The following is a 21,957-nucleotide window of genomic DNA, read 5'->3' as shown; positions in this document are numbered from 1 at the left end:
TGTTTTTTCCCTAATGTTATATGACTGCACTCATACCTCTCAACTATCCAGATTTTCATAGAATGTCCAGATGTTTGGCTCATATCTTTGGTCTGTTCCCCATAACTGTTGTGGATTTCTGACAAATCAGTGGGATGACGTGAGGATTGAAGTCACTAAACAATGAAAAGCACTTGGGTCTCATACTTGACATATTTCAGAAAATATATGTTAAAACAAACCGTGTTACTGTAGCAACTTTCTAAGCTTATAAAATCAATTTTTAACATATGTTCCTATTTTGGGGCCTTTGCTCCCCCCCCCCCACTTTGTCAGACTTTGTCCAGATTTCTTGTACTAAGAGGTTGAGAGGTATGACTGCACTTCATGAAATAAATATATACAGTGGATACAGAAAGTTCACTTACCCCTGTTAAAATGTCAGGTTTTTATGATATAAAAAATGAGACCACAATAAATAATTTCAAAACTTTTCCCACCTTTAATGTAACCTATAACCTGTACAATACCATTGAAAAACAAACAAATCTGTTAGGGGAAAAAATATAAAAAATAAAAAAAAGTACAATAAACTGGTTGCATAAGTGTGCACACCCTTAAACTAATACTTTGTTGACACACCTTTTGATTTAAATACAGCATTCAGTCTTCTTGGGTAGAAGTCTATCAGCATGGCACATCTTGACTTGGCAATATTTGCTTACTTTTTCTTGTAAAAGCACTCCAAATCTGTCAAATTGCAAAGGCATCTCTTGTGCACAGCCCTCTTCAGGTCACCCCACATATTTGATATTGGATTTAGGTCTGGGCTGTGGCTGGACCATTCCAAAACTTTAATTTTCCTCTGGTGAAGCCATTCTTTTGTTGATTTGGATGTATGCTTGGGGTCACTGTTTTGCTGAAAGGTGAAATTCCTCTTCATCTTCAGCTTTTTAGCAGACACCTGAAGGTTTTGGACCAAAAGTGACTGGTATTTGGAACTGTTTATAATTCCCTACACCTTTATTAAAGCCCCAGTTCCAACTGAAGAAAACCAACCCCAAAGCATGATACTGCCACCACCATGATTCATCATGGGGATGGTGTACTTTTGGGGTTGTGAAGTGTTGTTTTTGTGCCAAACGTACCTTTTGGAATTGTGGCCAAAAAGTTCAACCTTGGTCACATCAGACCATAACACATTTTCCCACATGCTATTGGGAGATGTAATGTATTGTTTTGCAAATTTTAGCCAGGCATGGATGTTTTTCCGTGTAAGAAAAGGCTTCCTTATTGCAATCCTACCCCATAGCCCAGACATAAGGAGAATACAGGAGATTGTTGACACATGTAGCACACAACCAGTACTTGCCAGAAATTCCTGCAGCTCCTTCAGTGTTGCTGTAAGTCTGTTGGGAGCTTCTCTGACCAGTTTCCTTCTTGTCTTTTTATCAAATTTGGAGGGACATCCAGTTCTTTGCAATGTCACTGTTGCCCCATATTTTCTCCACTTTTTAATGACTGTCCTCACTGTGTTCCATGGTATATCCAATGCTGTGGAAATATATTTGTACCCTTCTCCTGACTGATACCTTTCAACAATGAGATCCCTTTGATGCTTTGTAAGCTCTTTACAAACCATAGCTTTTGCTGTAGCAGGCAACTGAGTACATGTCAGGAAAATCCTACTATGACAGATGAACTTTATTTGGGGTTAATCAGAGTCTCATTAATTGATGGCAGGTATGTACCCCAGAAAACTGAATGCTGTAATTAAATCAAAATGTGCTTCAACAAAGTAGTAGTTTGAGGGTGTGCAGTCTTATGCAACCAGCGTATTGTACTTTTTGTATTTTTTATATTTTTTCCCCTAACAGATGTTTGCTTTTCAATTGAATTGTACAGGTTATAGGTCACACTAAAAGTGGGAAAGGTTTTGAAATGATTTATTGAGGTCTCATGTTTTTATATCACAAAAACTAGCATTTTAACAGGGGTGTGTAATTTTTTATATCCACTGTGTATGTGTGTATATATATATATATATATATATATATATATATATATATATATATATATATATATATATGTGTGTGTGTGTGTGTGTGTGTATGTATATATACAAAAGCATTACTAATTCCACAGAGTTTCTTCCCTAATGTTAGATGTCATAATGCATCTGCCAAAAGGTGCTTAGGTCTCCTTAGCTTTACTTATTGGCGCTTACTCCTGCTTAAACCCACGCTAATTCCAAAGAAAAGAAAAAAAGGGCAATAGAAAGTGGTGAAATAGGAGTAAGCAGTGGGAAAAACATTATGACAGGAAGTTAGGGATGTACAGAACAGGTGTAGGAAAGGACCATTGCTCTCCATTTCTTCTGCACCAACAGCTGTGACTCATGTGGATAAAGGTCTCCGCTACAAATGGGCTTCTGGTCAAACTGGACCACCACAGTTAACATATTCCAATGTATAAAAGAAATAATAAACATTTACATTATTTCCATATCATGTGTAAAAAGCTGAACGGTCAGGATTTAAACCTTGTACATGTACCGGTCAGTGAAAATCTGTTAGTACAGTGCTATATATACCTCTGATTTTGTTTAAGCATTGCTAAGCAGTAGGCCACACTGTGGAAACAGATCAACTATGCTTGAACCTGACCTGGTTTCAGCTTGAAATCTTTCAGAAAATATATGTTAAAACAAACCATGTTAATGTAGCAAATTTCTATGCTTATAAAATCAATATTTAAAATATGTCCCTATTTTTGGGCCTTTGTTCCCCCACTTTGTCAGGCTTTGTACAGATCTCTTGCACTAAGAGGTGGACAGGTATGACTGCACTGTATATATATATATATATATATATATATATATATATATATATATAGGTTCTGTTCAGAAGCTCAAAATACTGAAATCTCGAATTTCAGTATTTCGAGCCCAAGAAGCCAAATCCACATAATAGCTAAAGTTTAGAAGCACAAGATTCAAAACCTCGAATACCGGCGGTTTTGAATTTTGTGCTTCTAAAGTTCTGCTATGGTTATGTATTCAGGTAAGTGTGTTTGTGTGTTAAGGGGTTTGGATAGGGGCTGTGGTGTGTGTCAGTGTGTTTTGTTGCTGTGATGTGTGTGTGCGAAGAGAAAGTAGCTTGTGTGGTGGTGTTTTGTGTCTGTTTGTAGGTAGTGTGACCTGGGAGTGAGAATATTTATGTAGGGGGGGGTGTAGCCCCCACATGGGGGGTGCAGGGGGGCTTTCATGTAGTAGAGTGATTGTGTGTGTGTGTGTGTGTGTGTGTGTGTGTGTGTGTGTGTGTGTGTGTGTGTGTGTGTGTAGTAAAACTGTGAAATTCAAAACTTCCGGTATTTGAGGTTTTGAATTTCGCAGTTTTTAGTTTTCGTTGTTTTGTGGATTCCACTTCTTTGGCTCGAGATACTGAAATTCGAGATTTCAGTATTTCAAGCTTCTGAAGTGAATCCATATATATATATATATATATATATATATATATATATATATATATATATATATATATATATATATATATATATATATATATACAAAACATTACTAATTCCACAGAGGTTTTTCCCTAATGTTAGGTGACCATAATGCATGATATATTTACTGAAGCGCTGCTAGCTCCACAGCTCATTTGGAGTAGTGGTAGTTGCTGTGACTGGAGTGCACAGGGTCCTGGGTTGAAGACTTTATAATGCATGGTATGTTTGAAAAAGTATTACAAATTCCCACAGCTCATATGGCATAGTGTTACATTGCTCTGACTGTAGTGCATAGGGACCTGCCAAGGCTGGTTATTTTGTCACAGGGCAGATCAGAGGCTGAATGAGTTAGAATGGTTAAAGCAGTTTTAAGTGGGTTTGCATGGGTATGTGTGATGTTAAGCGGTGTCAAGAGGTGCATAGTCTTGCTTGGATCCACTTATCTCTGCTTATTCCTGCTTAAACCTGCACTAATTTCAAAAAAAGAAAAAAGGGTGATAGGAAAGTGGTGAAATGGGGGTAAGCAGTGGAAGAAAATGTGAAAGTCAGCTAGGGATGTGCAGGATGGGTGTAGGAAAGGACCATTGTTCTCCATTTCTTTTGCAACAACAGCTTGAATGATGTGGACAATGTGGAATTTAGGGCCTCACACCACACAGGGAGGGGTGTGGGAGACATAACTTGGTTGATTTATTGCTGGGATGATTGATTGATAGAGTACATGGGGCAATATGGAGAGCTATGTATAAGACGTTTTTTTTTTTTTTTTTTTTTGTGGACAGATGCCCCCCCCCTTTTTTTTAAGGTGCGAGTGGGATGTTGGTGAAGGGTTGTATGTACATTTGGGGAGGTAAGGTGGGTAGGAGAGGTTGCTTTTGTTGACAGACAAGACAGCAGACAGGGGCAGTGTGTGACACGATGGGGGTAAACACCATGGACAGTGAGGGTGGTTGGGAATCAGAGTCTCATGAGCCCCCAGATAGAAACAGTGGGACTGAGGTCCCCACCCATGGGCAGTCACTACTGCCCCTTCATGGCCCCAAAGGTGGCTGTGCTGGGGGCTGGAAATCAGGGGCAGTCTGCCCCTCGAGGTGCATCAGTCTGCCTTCGATCTGGCTCAGGCATCCATCCAAGTCTGTCTGGATGACCCTGCCTACCATAACTTGGAACTTCTTGTGGGTGACAGGTTGTTCTCCATGCCCATGCCATGGGTGGTACAAGACTAGCACAGAAGGCAGTCCTGGGTTGGGTCCCAGACGTGCTGGAGCCCGGTGCCATGGCCAGATGAGGCAGGACAGGCAGATCCGCTGGGATCAGCTTTCCCAAATGTGCTATGGTGTTGAGGTTTTTAAAAATGTATTGGTTAGTCATGAACAAAACATTTCAAGATTAGTTATAACAGCCTGCGTGGGTGCCCCAATTAACCCAGAACAATAGAAGTGAAACAATTGCATAGCAAACAGAACACATGCATAAATGGAATAACAGTTAGCATTGTAACAGCATGCCAGTTATATTTATGTCAACAGGCCACCAACAATGGTATTTGAACAAGGTATGTTAATATGCAGCCAATTAAATATATGAACAATAATAGAACAAAACTCCCAATATTAGGTTTTGAGAACAACATACGTGTAGTATACAAATAATAATTATTGATACAGATAAGGTGTGGTGGGAGAGAAAAAAGTTCGTTAACAACTGTATAAGCTTATATTTTTCACAACAGAACTGCTCAGTACTCTACAGGTCTGCCCTCACTTTGCAGCTACCTATGGCCGATAGCGTCTGTAGAACATACATAACTGTTAAACTGTCAACCTGGAATGGTATGGGGTAAACTGTTACAACTCTGGGTACATGACTAGAGTGTACTTGTAATGAAGGGTTACATATATGACAAAGAGGGTGTACCCTGCACTGATGTTGTGTGAGTGTGCTACCTACTGGCATACTTCACCTGGATTCATGTGTGTGTCCAAGGTTATTGGCAGCAGTGACCACTAGCCATGACAATGTGACACTTGAGAGAAATGCACCGGGAAGAGTGCATGGTGTATGTATCTACCTTGTGGTCATTTGCAGGCATGGAGTTAGACAGTGGAACAGTTGTACATGGTTTATTAGTATACCCCTCATACAACTACTACAAACATTTCTTTACCTGTAAGACCTATGGAGAACATATCTGTCAACACTGACTGCTTCTACAAATATTCAAGATTACTTGAGTGTAAATATTAACACGTCTTAGTACCACTCACTGAATTCAAACCGTGGTCTGGGTGTGCAAAAATGAATGACAGAGCTATTTCTTATCACATTGAGCTATTGGGTTACTGCTATCACTTGCTTGACTGAATTCTGCCTAATACTGTCTTGAGTAGACAGTCTGACCTTGTAATCTAAGTGTAGAGTCACCAAAGACTGACGTGACAGTTGAACATACATGTCTGAGATTCATGCATGACAGATAATGTACTGTGTCTTAATACTTTGAAATAATAAGATCTGGAATGCAAAGGTTAACACAAGGCAATGCTGCAGGTAACACACTATAATACATTACACATTACTATTCAAGGTTAAGATCTTAGTGCAGGACATATTTATATCTTGTTTTATAGCTCCACATCTACAGTTTTGCATAACAGCTGGTTATCAGAACAACCTCAGTCAATACATGCTGTCAAAGCCATATTTGTTGTGAAGCACCTCTACACATTCTATTTCTCCAACAACATACCAGATTAAACACAGCAGTTTGTGGTGTAAATCTTTATTTGAATAACTTGACACTGTGGTTTATTCCAGTTCATATTCTACATTCAGTAGTACTGCATATCCTGTAGATAAATATTGGTCTGCCAAACTTATTTATTCAGTACACTCAGAACACACTATACCTAATGGCAATAAACAATGTACTCCTTCTTATTTATTGTACTATATACTGCAAGATAGATCTGTACTCACCAGACTCTCAGCGCAGCCTTGCCCGTCTGTCTGCATGGGCCTCCACATTGCTAGCCCTCACCTCTGCAGTTGTAGGGGACAAAACAACCATTATGCATACCTGTCTATCAGATATTGAGGCTAGAATTGGGTACAGCTATGGGTGAAATACTTACAAACTACTGGGGCATTGCTGTCTTGAGCATCTTGGATCCACTAGGCCAAGAACTCTCCCTTCCTCCACTTAAGGTCAGAAAAGTGATGTCATACCTGCTCACATGTTTGGGGGATTCCAGTGGCACTGGTGAGGTTGTATGCCAGACAGTCGCAGGCCTCACATTTGTATTGGGAGCTATGGTACTGGCCCTGCAGCAGTTTGTTGTCATGGTTCTTAACCATATGCTCAGCCATGACCCTGGACTCAGTGATGCCCCAGCGCTGCACCCTAAAGTGCGCTCCCTCTCCAACACAAGACATAGCTCCTGCAGTGATCAAACTAAAAAAAAGATTTTGGCTGTATTCCCACCTGTGCAGTTTAAATAAGGCCAAATTCCTACCCTTTGCTGTCATCAGAACATTTTTGAAAATGCTGAGCACATATCAGTTGTGCATAAACCCGCTAACTGAGTTGTGCAGTGCTTAATGGGGCAGATGTTGAGTAATGCTTAGAGGTGTGCAAATCCACTTAGGTGGGCTGATTACTGTTTACAATTATATTTCTTAGCAATGCACAAACCGGCTAAGCAGTGCTCAGTTTTCATTTCCAGACAATTAACGAACTGCACATTAATTAGCCCTTACTGACATATTATTAAGTGTACATATTTTGCTTTACATTTTAGTCCCCCTATGTGCTTTGATTACATTACTTTGGGGGTGACTGTACTGACTGGGACACTTGTGTTTACATGGGGTTTTCACATCATATATCCAGTGACACTATTTTATTATAGCCCCTAAATTTTTGCATTTCACTATGTTATCTGTTCCTGTCACTTTAATGTATTGGACACTCATGTGTAACTGGGGTTTTTATACTTGGGTGTCCACTGCAAGTAGGCTTCTAGTCAAGCTGGACCACCACAGTTAACATATTTCAATGTATACAAAAGAAATAAAAAACATTTACAACATTTCCCTATCACGTGTAAAAAGCTGAATGGTGAGGATTTGACCCTTGCACCTCATTTACAAGTTCTGGTGTCCTAACCATTCAGCCAGTGAGTAACTGCTGTTAAACTGCTATATATACTTCTTTATTTTCATTTGCTGAGTACCACGCTGCACTGTGCCAACCCGATAAGCTACTCTTAACCTTTACATATAAATGGAAATAAAAATTATTTCATAATAGATAAGTTCACCAGCTTAAATATAAACCCCTATGTCACTAGATGGATTGCAAACTGGCTCAAGGACAGAACCCACATGGTTAGAATTGCTGGAGCCATGTCAGACTCCAAACCAGTTACAAGTGGTGTCCCACAAGGCTCAGTCCTGGGACCTCTCTTGTTCGGTATATATTTCTCGGAGGTACAGGCCAACACGGAAGGACTGTGGCTGACCAAGTTCGCAGATGACTGCAAACTGGGCGCCATAATCGACTCTTCAGTCGACACAAGCATCCTCCAAAATGGCCTCATAGAAACAGACAACTGGTGCCAGAGGCATGGCCTCAAGCTAAATGCCAAAAAGTGTATAGTCATCACCTTTGGCAAAAACAAAGTGCCCACAAATTACCACATAGGTGGTAATCCATTAAGTACAGAAGAAGTAATTAGGGACCTGGGGACCCAAGTTGATAGCAATCTCTCATTTGACAACCACGTGGCCAAAGTGGTTAGAAAAACATTTTATATAGCCCACCTAATCATGAAGGGATTCACATCTATATCAGGGGACATCATCGTGCCTCTTTACTCATCCCTCATCAGGCCCATAATTGAGTACAATGCCCCTTTTGGGATGTACCTTACCAGACACCTGCAGCAACTGGAAAGACCCCAAAAGTACCTCACCAAGAGGATCAAAGGGCTCAAACAGATGCCAAATGCTGCCCGGTTAAAGAAACTCCAGCTCTACTCAGTGGCATACCGCCTGTTCAGAGGCGATCTGTGCCTGATGTATAAAGCCATGTCCAACCCGGAATTAATGGACATGCTGCACCTCAGAAAATCCAAATCCCATCGAGCTATGCGCTCGAGAGACTTGAACCTCAGCACTGAAATAAATAGGACATGCTGGAGGGACAGATTCATAATCCAGAGGCTCCCTTCACTCTGGAATAAAATCCCAGTCCAGGTTAGGCAGAGTCCCTCACTGACTCTCTTCAAGAGGAATCTTGATGAGTGGATGGGAGATCGTAGGTTTACCCTGGGTATCACTTCTGTGTCACTGTTAGACAGAGGCACAGTATACTAACCTCGAAAAAGGGCATAGCAAAATAAATTTAAAATGGGTGGCGAAAGCCAAACACATTCTGGCTAGGCTTATAAATGCACAAAAGTTCTCATAAGACTGTAAGACCAACAAATAGTAATGGAAGTCGCCAAGGATGATGAACAAAAATTCTTTTATTTTTCCAAACAACAGTAAGCGCTTTCGTCTACCACTGTAGACTTCATCAGACAAATAAGAACTGGCACCATACCATATTTATATAACACTTAATTGTTTCAATAAAACAATAAATACATTAAATTGAATAATTATGAAATCATCTGCATCATATGAATCAATTAAAACCACACAATGAAAAAATATATATGTTATTTTTGTATATAATAAACCATATCTACCTTAATAAAAAACTTTTATATATATTTTACCAATTTATTGTTTATACATAAACTAATACAATTTTGTACTTTTAATAAAGCTTATAGCTAACGAACTAAAAAATCATATGGTTAATACTTTTAATTCATACTTCTATTCATTTTTATTTTATATTTTTATTTTATTATTTTTACATCTAAATGATGCCTTCAAGATTGTACTTAAAAATATATAAAAATAAAAATAAAAATGAAACCGGTATATATAATAAAATTCATAAAAATGTTGAAATGGATGTTTAAAAATTCATTTATACTTTCCCTGCTTTGTCTACCAAGATGGCTTTGATACTAATATACTCATTCAGGCCAGGGGGAAAGTTAGTCTTCAGCCTCAACTGCCAACTCACTTCCTTATATAACAAAAGATTTTTCAAATCACCACCTTTGTAATCATTCTTCACCAGGTCTATAATACCAAACTTAAAGCCCTTGAAAGAACTACACTGTGGAATGTTAATACAAAGCACTAGTGTCTTTTTTAACCCTAATATCATTAGTATGCTCATAAATCCTGTCCTTGAATGCCCTTTCAGTTTTTCCCACATAGAAGGACGAACATTGTGTACAAATAGCTATATATACTAACATTTTTGTGTAACAATTACCCTTACAAAAGCGTACTATACTACCCAAGCCATTATTTAATATTACAGTTACATTTTTATAAATATGGACACATTGTCCACATCTACCACAGGCATGGGTAGCTCTTTTTACATTTCCACAGTTGTTGTCCCTTTCAAAGGTTCTTTTAAAGTTGGTACCTATTTTATACGTGAAATAGGGTCTATTACCCACCGCTTCGTGTACCTCCTTGTTGGTCTTAAGTATTGACCAATTTGTTTCCAAAATTCTAGTGAATTCCTTGGTGAAAACATTGAATTCGGTAATACATGTTCCCTGGTAGTTTATTTTTTCTTTGTCTAGTTCTTCTGTTTTATCTAATGTTTTGCCCAATAAGGACTTGAATTTTGTACCCCATCCATTGTACACTTCTTCTAAAATACCACCAAACAAAACTTTTGGATAACCCCTTTCGATGAATTTTTCACCTAAAAAGACAAACTCTTCGTAAAGGTCCTTAAAGTCAGAAGTCATCCGAGCTACCCTTACTGCTTGCCCTTTAATAAGGCTTCTTTTTTGATGAAAGGGGTGGTGACTATCGAAGTGTAAATAACCATTACACCATGTCTCCTTGCGAAAAATCCTAGATTTAAAACCTAGTCCGTCTTTACTGACTGTGAGGTCAAGAACGTCAATACTATTGAGCCCAACAGTATGGGTGAATGACAAGAAATTAGTAGTTTTATTAATATAAGCCATGAATTCCTCTAATTGTTCCTGTGTACCTTCCCATAGAACAAAAATGTCATCCAAAAACCTATAGTAACACTTCATAAATTTAAAATGGGTACTATTGAATATGTATCTCTCCTCCCATTCTAACATCACAAGGTTGGCATAAATGGGGGCACAGGCTGCTCCCATAGCCACTCCACTCACCTGTTGAAAGTATTCACCCTGGAAGCCTATATAATTATTGTCTAAGACAACTTCCATTAATTCCAAAACCAACCGTTTCTGATCTAAGGGCACTTCCAGATGTTTATGTATACTATCTTCAAAAAATTCAAATCCTAAAAGTCTTGGGATACAGGTAAATAAATCTTTTACATCTATAGTTAAAAAGATGCAATTTTCTGACCACATATTATTATTAATTTTACCTAAAAAATCCCATGAATCTTTAAGTATGTGATTTGTCTCAGTTACAATACTCTTAGTAATTTTGTCTATGTATACTGCAAAAGGATGTGTTTTCGAATGTTTTGCAGAAACAATTGGTCTAAAAGGTGGTTCCACAATAGACTTGTGTACTTTGGGTACTCCAAAAAACTGTGAAATAGTAGGGTTGGGTTGATTTAAAAAGTTATATATAGTCTTATCTATTCTGTCTTCCAACACATATTCATACAAGAGTGAATCAATCCTACTATAGGCTATTTGTATCTCATTATAGGATACCGAGGCATAAGTATTGGTATCTAACAATATGTTAGTAAGAAGATTGTTGTATTCTTCACGGTTAAATAAAACAACACCCCCTCCCTTGTCGGGCTTCATAATTCTGATATCGTTCTGTTTTTTAAAATCCAGTAATAATTTTTCCTCATCTCTACTTATGTTGTGAAAAAATCCATCCTTTCTATTTTTATTATGGGCTTCATAAATCTCATTTGTGACAATATTTTCAAAAGTCAGAATAGATGGATGAAGTGGGGGATTATATGTACTACTCCTAACCAACTCTCTATTTAATGTAGAACCTTCACTACCTGATTTTTTATATAAAAATTTAAGATTTAATTTCCTAAGATATGTCTTAAGTTCTATCAAAATATTTGCTAAATCTCCTAACTGAGATTTTACAAATTTAAAGCCTTTGGAAAGTAGATTAAAATGTTCAATACCTAGAGCAATTGGTGTATAGTTGAAGATCTTGAAACCCTTATATTCAAAAACAATGTTATTAACATCAGATGTAATAAGATTTATCTGCCCTTCCTTCTCACGTCTTTCCAGCCATAACTGTTCCCATCCAAATCTCCTGGGGGGGTCTAAGCTGGTTAGAAGGCTGGCCTTGCTTGCTAAATGTTCTGATCTCCTGGGGCCTAAAAAAATATCATAATTTTCTGAAAAGGAATCAAGTTCATCCATACCCCTATTCACATTCCCATTCCCCAAATTGTGTACATTTCTAACAGGATGGTTTATCTTAGGTGAAACAATGGGTTCATAAGTATCGTAATGTTTGTATCGGGTCTGTGTTTTATTTTTATCCTTCAAATTGTTAACATAAGGCCCTGGATACATTTTATCCTTTCTATATTGTTCCCTGTCCCTAAAAAACTTATTTTGTTTTCTAGTAAACACTTTATTAACCCTACTAACCGTTCTATCCAAGGCCCTATTGTAAAGGTACTTATATTCATCAAATAACAGATCACTACAAATATCTAAATTTAATTTGTTTATGTCTGTTAGTAAATTGTTCAACATTACTTCATTGTATTTAATCAACTTTTTAATTAACCCTAACCCACATTCATTAAAAAATTCATGAAAATCTTTCAAAACTTCCTTTGTATAAGTTACACCAAAAGGGTACTTGAACATTCTAAGTCCATAAGGGACTGTTTTATGACTAACACAACAAAGCAGGTAACGGTTATCTAATTGTAAACATTTGTACTTATACAACTTTTTTTCAAAAGAAAAAATCATATCCCTTAAAGTAGGAGAAGCAATTCCATTTACATTGTAACCATTTACATCACTTTCTTGATGTTTCGCTAAAGAAGACAAATTGAAATCAAATTTACTATTTAAAACATCATTAAAACTAAGAATACCAGCGTTACCCAAGGAATTACCAGTAGGCACATAAGGCAAATTGTCCAACACTTGTGGAATAGCGTTAACCCCTTTAAAACTAGTGTCAGCTTGCACTAGTGAAACAGTACCTTTTTCTTTTAAATTGGGGTGCTGCAACAAAGGCTCCTTCTGTCTTGCACCAAATCGCTGGACTTCTCCTCGACGATGTGGGGAAAGAGCTGTCGCTATGTAGCCGTTGTCCCTTAAAGTTCCTACGGCTTTCACCTTACTTCCAACATAACTCTGGACCTGGGAGTGTGGAGATGACGTGGAAAAGGTCGACAAAGGCCATTCTTGTTGCTTTTGTGAAGCGAGGGCTCCATCTGCTGGCTCAGTTTGGCTGAGCAAGTCAATCAGCCTGGTGAGATCCCCTCTCAGCGTAGCCAGTTCCTCACGTACCTTTACCACTTCTTGTTGAGTTTTCATTAAACTGCCCGGACTGGGCGTTTTATTTTGAACCAAAATAGTGGAGTCGCTAGAAGACCTTTCCATAACTTATGGTGCCAAGAGTATAATTTTCTTTTCAAAGGATGTCGAACCACCCTAAGGCAACCAAGGAATCCAATAAAACCAATAACTACACAAAAGTTCTCATAAGACTGTAAGACCAACAAATAGTAATGGAAGTCGCCAAGGATGATGAACAAAAATTCTTTTATTTTTCCAAACAAAAGTAAGCGCTTTCACCTACCACTGTAGACTTCATCAGACAAATAAGAACTGGCACCATACCATATTTATATAACACTTAATTGCTTCAATAAAACAATAAATACATTAAATTGAATAATTATGAAATCATCTGCATCATATGAATCAATTAAAACCACACAATGAAAAAATATATATGTTATTTTTGTATATAATAAACCATATCTACCTTAATAAAAACCTTTTATATATATTTTACCAATTTATTGTTTATACATAAACTAATACAATTTTGTACTTTTAATAAAGCTTATAGCTAACGAACTAAAAAATCATATGGTTAATACATTTAATTCATACTTCTATTCATTTTTATTTTATATTTTTATTTTATTATTTTTACATCTAAATGATGCCTTCAAGATTGTACTTAAAAATATATAAAAATAAAAATAAAAATGAAACCGGTATATATAATAAAATTCATAAAAATGTTGAAATGGATGTTTAAAAATTCATTTATACTTTCCCTGCTTTGTCTACCAAGATGGCTTTGATACTAATATACTCATTCAGGCCAGGGTGAAAGTTAGCCTTCAGCCTCAACTGCCAACTCACTTCCTTATATAACAAAAGATTTTTCAAATCACCACCTTTGTAATCATTCTTCACCAGGTCTATAATACCAAACTTAAAGCCCTTGAAAGAACTACACACTGTGGAATGTTAATACAAAGCACTAGTGTCTTTTTTAACCCTAATATCGTTAGTATGCTCATAAATCCTGTCCTTGAATGCCCTTTCAGTTTTTCCCACATAGAAGGACGAACATTGTGTACAAATAGCTATATATACTTACATTTTTGTGTAACAATTACCCTTACAAAAGCGTACTATACTACCCAAGCCATTATTTAATGGTAGACAAAGCAGGGAAAGTATAAATGAATTTTTAAACATCCATTTCAACATTTTTATGAATTTTATTATATATACCGGTTTCATTTTTATTTTTATTTTTATATATATTTTAAGTACAATCTTGAAGGCATCATTTAGATGTAAAAATAATAAAATAAAAATATAAAATAAAAATGAATAGAAGTATGAATTAAAAGTATTAACCATATGATTTTTTAGTTCGTTAGCTATAAGCTTTATTAAAAGTACAAAATTGTATTAGTTTATGTATAAACAATAAATTGGTAAAATATATATAAAAGTTTTTTATTAAGGTAGATATGGTTTATTATATACAAAAATAACATATATATTTTTTCATTGTGTGGTTTTAATTGATTCATATGATGCAGATGATTTCATAATTATTCAATTTAATGTATTTATTGTTTTATTGAAGCAATTAAGTGTTATATAAATATGGTATGGTGCCAGTTCTTATTTGTCTGATGAAGTCTACCAAGGTAGACGAAAGCGCTTACTTTTGTTTGGAAAAATAAAAGAATTTTTGTTCATCATCCTTGGCGACTTCCATTACTATTTGTTGGTCTTATAGGCTTATAAATGCCCTAGGGCATATAGCCTAGTATGAACCTATGAACCTATAAAACCATTTTAATTAGATATATCTCAATATATAACTATCAGCATGTCAGTTGCAGGCCACATACTCTTCATGACAATCCATGGTAATGTAAAACACATCATTCTATCAACCTTCTAAGTTTGTAAGAGCAATATTTAAAAAGTACTCCTATTTTTGGTCCTTTCTCCCGCTTTCCTTTAATGACTTTGTGCAGATTTCTTACTCTAACAGGTTGAGAGCTATGACTGCACTTATATATATATATATATATATATATATATATGGGTCTAGGACTTTTCACTGAAAGCACATTCCACTAAAACACATTTGACTGTGCACAATTCACTGAAAGCTCAATTCACTGAAAATACAATTCACTGAAACACATTTCTTTGAAAGTTATATATGGCTTTTTTCCCACTGTAGTGCAACCCTGTAATTAGAATATATAGTAACAGGGTCTGGGGGCACCGTCCCCCCCATTGGGGGGTGTGGGGGGTGTAGCCTCCCACCTATTTTAAATATGTTGAACTATACACATGGATACTTGCAATTTCAATAAATTACTATTTTTTAAACTTAATATATATCCAAACTATGTGGGGGGCTATGCACCCACATCCCCAATGTGGAAGGTGGTGCCCCCACACCCCCCTTACTATACATACCAACTCCAGGGTCACACTACAGTAGGGAAAAGGCCATATATAACTTTCAGTGAATTGTGTTTTCAGTGAATTGTGCTTTCAGTGATTTGTGCACAATCATTTGACATTCAGTGAAATGTTCTTTCAGTCAATAGTCCTAGACCTATATATATATATATATATATATATATATATATATATATATATATATACATATATATGCAGTGGATAAAAGAAATTTACACACCCCTGTTAAAATGCCAGTTTTTTGTGCTATAAAAAAAATGAGACCACAATAAATCATTTCAAAACTTTTCCCACCTTTAATGTGACTTATAACCTGTGCAATTCATTTAAAAAACAAACAAATATGTTAGGGGAAAATATAAAAAATAAAAAATGGAAAATAAGCTGGTTGCATAAGTGTGTACACCCTTAAACTAATACTTTGTTGAAGTACCTTTTGATTTAATTACAGCATTCTGTCTTCTTGGGTACACACCTGCCATCAATTTAACCCCAAATAAAGTTCAGCTGTCCTAGTAGGATTTTCCTGACATTTACTCAGTTGTTTGCTACACAAAAAGCCATGGTTCACAGAGAGCTTACAAAGCATCAAAGGGATCTCATTGTTGAAAGGTATCGGTCAGGAGAAGGGTACAAACAAATTTTCACAGTATTGGATATACCATGGAACACAGTGAAGACAGTCATCAAAAAGTGGAGAAAATATGGGACAACAGTAACATTGCAAAGAACTGGTTGTCCCTCCAAAACTGATGAAAAGACAAGATGAAAACTGGTCAAGGAGGCTGCCAAGAGACCTACAGCAATACTGAAGGAGCTGCAGGAATTTCTGTCAAGTATTGGTTGTGTACTAAATGTGACAACAATCTCCCGTATTCTCCATATGTCTTTGCTATGGGGTAGGGTTGCAAGACTGAAGCTTTTTCTTACACAGAAAAAAACATCTAGGCCCAGCTAACATTTGCAAAACAATACATAATGTCTCCCAAAAGCATGTAGGAAAATGTATTATGATCTGATGAGACCAAGGTTGAACTTTCTGGCCACAATTCCAAAAGGTATATTTGGCGCAAAAACAACACTTTGCATGATCAAAAGAACACCATCCCTGTGGTGAGGCATGGTGGTGGCAGGATCATGCTTTGGGGTTGCTTTTTTTTTCAAATGGAACTGGGAATTTACTCAAGGTGGATGGAATTATGAACAGTTCCAAATACCAGTCACTTGTGGCCCAACACCTTCAGGTGTCTGCTAGAAAGCTGAAGATGAAAAGAAATGTCACCCTTCAACATGACAATGACCCCAAGCATACATCCAAATCAATAAAAGAATGGCTTCACCAGAAGAAAATTAAAGTTTTGGAAAGGCCCTGCCAGAGCCCAGTCCTAAATCCAATAGCAAAAATCTGTGGAATGACCTAAAGAGGGCTGTGCACAAGAGATGCCCTCGCAATCTGACAGATTTGGAGCACTTTTGTAAGGAAGAGTGGGCAAATATTGCCAAGTCAAGATGTGCCATGCTGATAGACTCCTACCCAAGAAGCCTGAAAGCTGTAATTAAATCAAAAGATTCTTCAATAAAGTATTAATTTAAGGGTGTGCACACTTACGCAACTAGCTTATTGTATGTTTTTATTTTTCATATTTTTCCCCTAGCAGATGTGTTTATTTTTAATTGAATTGTACAGGTTATAGGTCACATTAAAGATGGGAAAAGTTTTGAAATGATTTACTGTGGTCTCATTTTTTATATCACAAAAACCTGGCATTTTAACAGGGGTGCATATGTATATATGTACAACAGCAGTACTTATTCCACAGAGTATTTTCCCTAATGTTAGATGACCATAATGCATGATGTATTTACAAAAGAACATGCTGGAGGGACAGATTCATAACTCAGAGGCTTCACATACTCTGAAACAAATCCCAGTCCATGTTAGGCAGAGCCCCTCACTGACTCTCTTCAAGAGAAATCTTGACGAGTGGATGGGAGATCGTAGGTTTACTCTGGGGGTCACCCCTGTATCGCTACTTAACAGATGCACAGTAAACTAATTTTAATAAGTAAGGGGGTCTTCAATGTGTCACTACTAGACAAAGGCACAGTATTCTAAATTTATTCTATACACCTTAGTACCACTACATGGGGTGGCGAAAGCCACATCTCTAGGGCTAGGCTTGCAAATGCCTCAGGGCAGATAGCCTAGTACTAAACTATGAAACTATGAAACTATGAATGATGAAACCTTACAGCTCAGATGGTGTAGTAGTACATTGCTGTGTTTGTAGTGCACAGGGTCCTGGGACCAAGACTTGGTAGTGATGACTTTTTTCCTAATGTTAAATGACTGTAATGCAGTATATATTTACAAAAGCATGAGTAAATCTCACAGCTCATATGGTGCAGTGATACATTGCTGTGACTGTAGTGTGTGGGGTCCTGGGTTCATGACCTATTAGACCTGGTTATTTTGCTGATTCACAGAATGGGCTGATTGACACAGAGTGATTAAAGCAGTTTTAAGTGGGTTTGCATAATGCTAAGCAATGCTAAGAGACACTTAAGTCCCCTTAGCTTCGCTTAGCAGCACTTATTCTTGCTAAACACGTGTTAGTTCCAAAAAAAGAAAATAAAAAGGGGTGAGAGGAAAGTGGTAAAATGGGGGCAAGCAGGGGTAAACATTATGACAGGTATATAGGGATGTGCAGGATGGGTGTAGGAAAGGACCATCACTCTCCATTTCTTCTACAGCAACAGCTGTGCATGTTGTGAACAATTTGGAATTTGGAGCCTCAAATCCCACAGGGAAGGGTTTGAGTGACATAATTTGGTTGATTAATTGCTGGGATGATTGATTGATAATAGAGTACATGGGGGCAAAATGGAGAGCTATATATGGGATGAGATTTTTTTTTTTGTGGGTACCGATGCTCTTTTTTTAAAGGTGAGAGTGGGATGTTAGGGAAGGGTTGTAGGTACATTTGGGTATGTAAGTTGGGTGGGAAAGGTTGTTTTTGCAAACAGACAAGATAGAAAAGACAGCATACAGGGGTGGTGTATGACACATGAGGGTGGTAAATGCCTTGGAAGGGGAGGGCGGTTGGGAATCAGAGGACCATGTGCCCCCAGATGGATACAGTGGGACTGAGGCCCCCTCCCATGGGCAGTCACCACTGGTCCTTCATGGCCCGGAAGGTGGCTGTGATGGGGCTGGACACCCGGGGCCAGCAAGCATCTCAAGGTGTGCCAGTATGCCCTCGATCTAGCTCAGGTGTACATCCAAGTCATGTCAGATTACCTTGCACACCATATGTAGACTCTGATGTTGGGTGACCAGGGCATCTCTGCACCTGCACCAAGAGGGGGGATGAGCCCCGTCCCCTGTGGTGATTCTACTCAAGGGTGGTGCAGGGCCAGTGGAGGAGGCAGCACCACATTGGGTCCTAGACATGTTGGGACCTGGTGCCATGGCCAGATGAGGTGGGACAGGTGGATCTGCCGGGATATGTCTACCCAAAGTTGCTATGGTTTTGAGGTTGGACAAACTGTATTGGTTAGTCATGAACAACACATTTCAACATTAGTTATAACAGTATGCATGGGTGTTCCCATTAACCCAGAACAATAGAATTAAAACATTTCATAGCAAACAGAACACATGCATAACTGGAACAACAGTCATTATTAGACCAGCATACCAGTAACAGGTGCGGCAACAGGCCAACAAGAGTAGAATTTTAACAAGGTATGTTAGTATGCAACCAGTGAAATATATGAACAATAATAGGACACAAGTCCCAACATTAGGTTTTGAGAACAACACATCCATGGTATATGAATAATATTTATTGATGTAGATAAGGGGTGGAGGGAGACAAAAACAGTCTATTAACAAGTGTATAGGCTATAGTTTTTATAACAGTACTGCTCAATAATCTACAGCTCTGCCTCACTTTACATCTACCAGTCTCCTACAGCTCTTGTAGCATATACACACCTATTAAATTGTCAACCTGGAATGGTATGGGGCAAACTGTGAGAACTGTAGGAACATGAGTACAGTTAACTCCTACATGTCAGTGTGACATATATGAATAACAAGGTGTTCCCTGCAATGAAGTTGTGTGAGTGTGCTACTGGCATACTTCAAGCTGGATTTATATATGTGTGCAAGGTTATTGGCAAAAGTGATCAGTACCCATTACAGCATGACAGTTGAAAGACGTATCGGGAACAAGCACTGGTGTATATAGTTATCCTGCTGTCATTTGTAATCATGGTGTTGAACACTGGAACATCTGTATACAGTTTCTTACTATACCCTTCATACAGCTATTACAAACATTTCATTACCTGTAAGCCCTGTGGAGGAAATAACTGTTAAAACTACAAAAATGTTTCCAGAAATAGTCAGGATTAGTTGTGTGTAACATACCCTCAACCTCTTAGCTCAAGAAATCTGGAAAAAGCCTAAGATAATTGCAAAGGCCCATAAATAGGGACAGATTTTAAATATTGCTCTTATGAATTTAGAAAGTTGATACAATAACAGGTTTTGTGTTAACATACATTTTCTTAAAGCTATAAAGTCTGCAATTGAAATGCATGTCATTATTTAGTGACATTAATCCTCAATGAGTTCCCAAAAAAGCACAGATTTTATGACAAACAAACCAAAAATATCAAGCAAATTTCTGAACATTCTGCAAAAATCTGGAAAGTTGAGAGGTATGGTGTTTAAGTATAAGCACATTTAAGTGGCAGTCCCTAGATTCAAACTGTGGTGTGTGTGTGTGTGTGTGTGTGTGTGTGTGTGTGTGTGTGTGTGTGTGTGTGTGTGTGCGCAAACATAACCAAACATATCTATTTCTTATCACATATTTGCAGTCTCCACCTATTACAGTCTCATACGTGCCTGCATCAGCAACCTACATTCAGGAGTACATATAGCTGAAATGCAAAGGTTAACAAAATACATGCTGCAGGGGACACACTATAAATCATTACACATTACTATTCAGGACTCAGATCTTGCTGCAATACATATATCAAATTCAGTGTATCTTGTTTTATGGCTCCCCAGTCTACAGTTTGCCATCACAGGCTATTATCAAAGGAACCTCAGTGGAATCATGCTGTCATAGCCATATTTGCTGTGAAGCAACAGCACACTTGCATTTCCTGAACAACAGATCAGAATAAACATGACAGTTTGTAATAATATATTTTATTATGGGCAACATGACACAGTGGTTTATTAAATTCCCAGTTCTAAATTCATTTGTAATGCATATTTTGTAGTTGATGATTGAATCTCATGTATTACTTTTGCAAAAGCAGTCCCAGTGTACTTTCTGTCCATATTCATTCCTACACAGTATTAGTACAGTATTGGCTTTCTTTCATCATAGGTTCATAGGTAGGTACTAGGCTAGGACATTTGTAAGCCTAGCCAGAGTGTGCCAGCTTTTGCCGCCCCATTGATTAATTAACTGATCCTCTGTCAAGCAGAGCCAATGAAGTGATCCCAGGGGTGTATTTTCTGTTACCCATCCACTCGTCAAGGTTTCTCTTGAAGAGTCTTAGTGAGAGGCTCTGCCTAATTTAGTTTGGAATTTTGTTCCAAAGCATGGGGAGTCTCTGTGACAGGAATCTATCCCTCCAGCATGCTCTATTTATTGTTGTGGTGAGGTTTAGCTCACTAGAGCGCTTGGCTGTCAGTGACTTGGGTTTCTTTAGGTGGAGCATGTCCATCAATTCTGAATTGGAGATGGCTTTGTAAGTCAGGCAGAGATCACTGTATTAAGGGGGCTGCCACCTATGTGGCAATTTGTGTGTGTTTTGTTTTTCCCAAATGGGATGACTATGCATTTTTTGGCATTTAGCTTGAGGCCATGACTTTGACACCAGGTGTCCATCTCAGTAAGGCCCTTTTGGAGGATGTCCATGTCAGCTGGAGAGTCAGTTATGACTCCCAGTTTGCAGTCATCAGCGAACTTGGTTAGCCATAGTCCTCCTGTGTTTGCCTGTACTTCTGAGAAGTATATGCCGAGCAGTAGGGGTCCCAGGACTGAGCCTTGCGGGACACCACTTGTGACTGGTTTAGAGTCAGACATGGAGCTCGCTATTCTTATCGTGAGTTCTGTCTGTAAGCCAGTTGGCAAACCATCTCGTGACGTAGGGGTTTATATTCAGGCTGGTGAGATTTTCTGTAGTACCTGAGTAGGGAATTGTGTCAAAAGCCTTGGCGAGGTCAAAGTAGGCTGTGTGAACCACCTTTCCCTCATCTATGGCCTAGGTGACTGTCTTGAAGAAGTCAACCAGGTTTAGTAGCCATGATCTGCACTTAACTAAGCCAAAC

The sequence above is a fragment of the Protopterus annectens genome, chromosome 4.part0, assembly GCF_019279795.1.
Source record: "Protopterus annectens isolate FY-2018-M chromosome 4.part0, PAN1.0, whole genome shotgun sequence".
Classification (NCBI taxonomy): Eukaryota; Metazoa; Chordata; order Ceratodontiformes; family Protopteridae; genus Protopterus; species Protopterus annectens.
The sequence above is the reverse complement of the archived record's forward strand: the minus strand, read 5'-3'. Positions refer to the sequence as shown.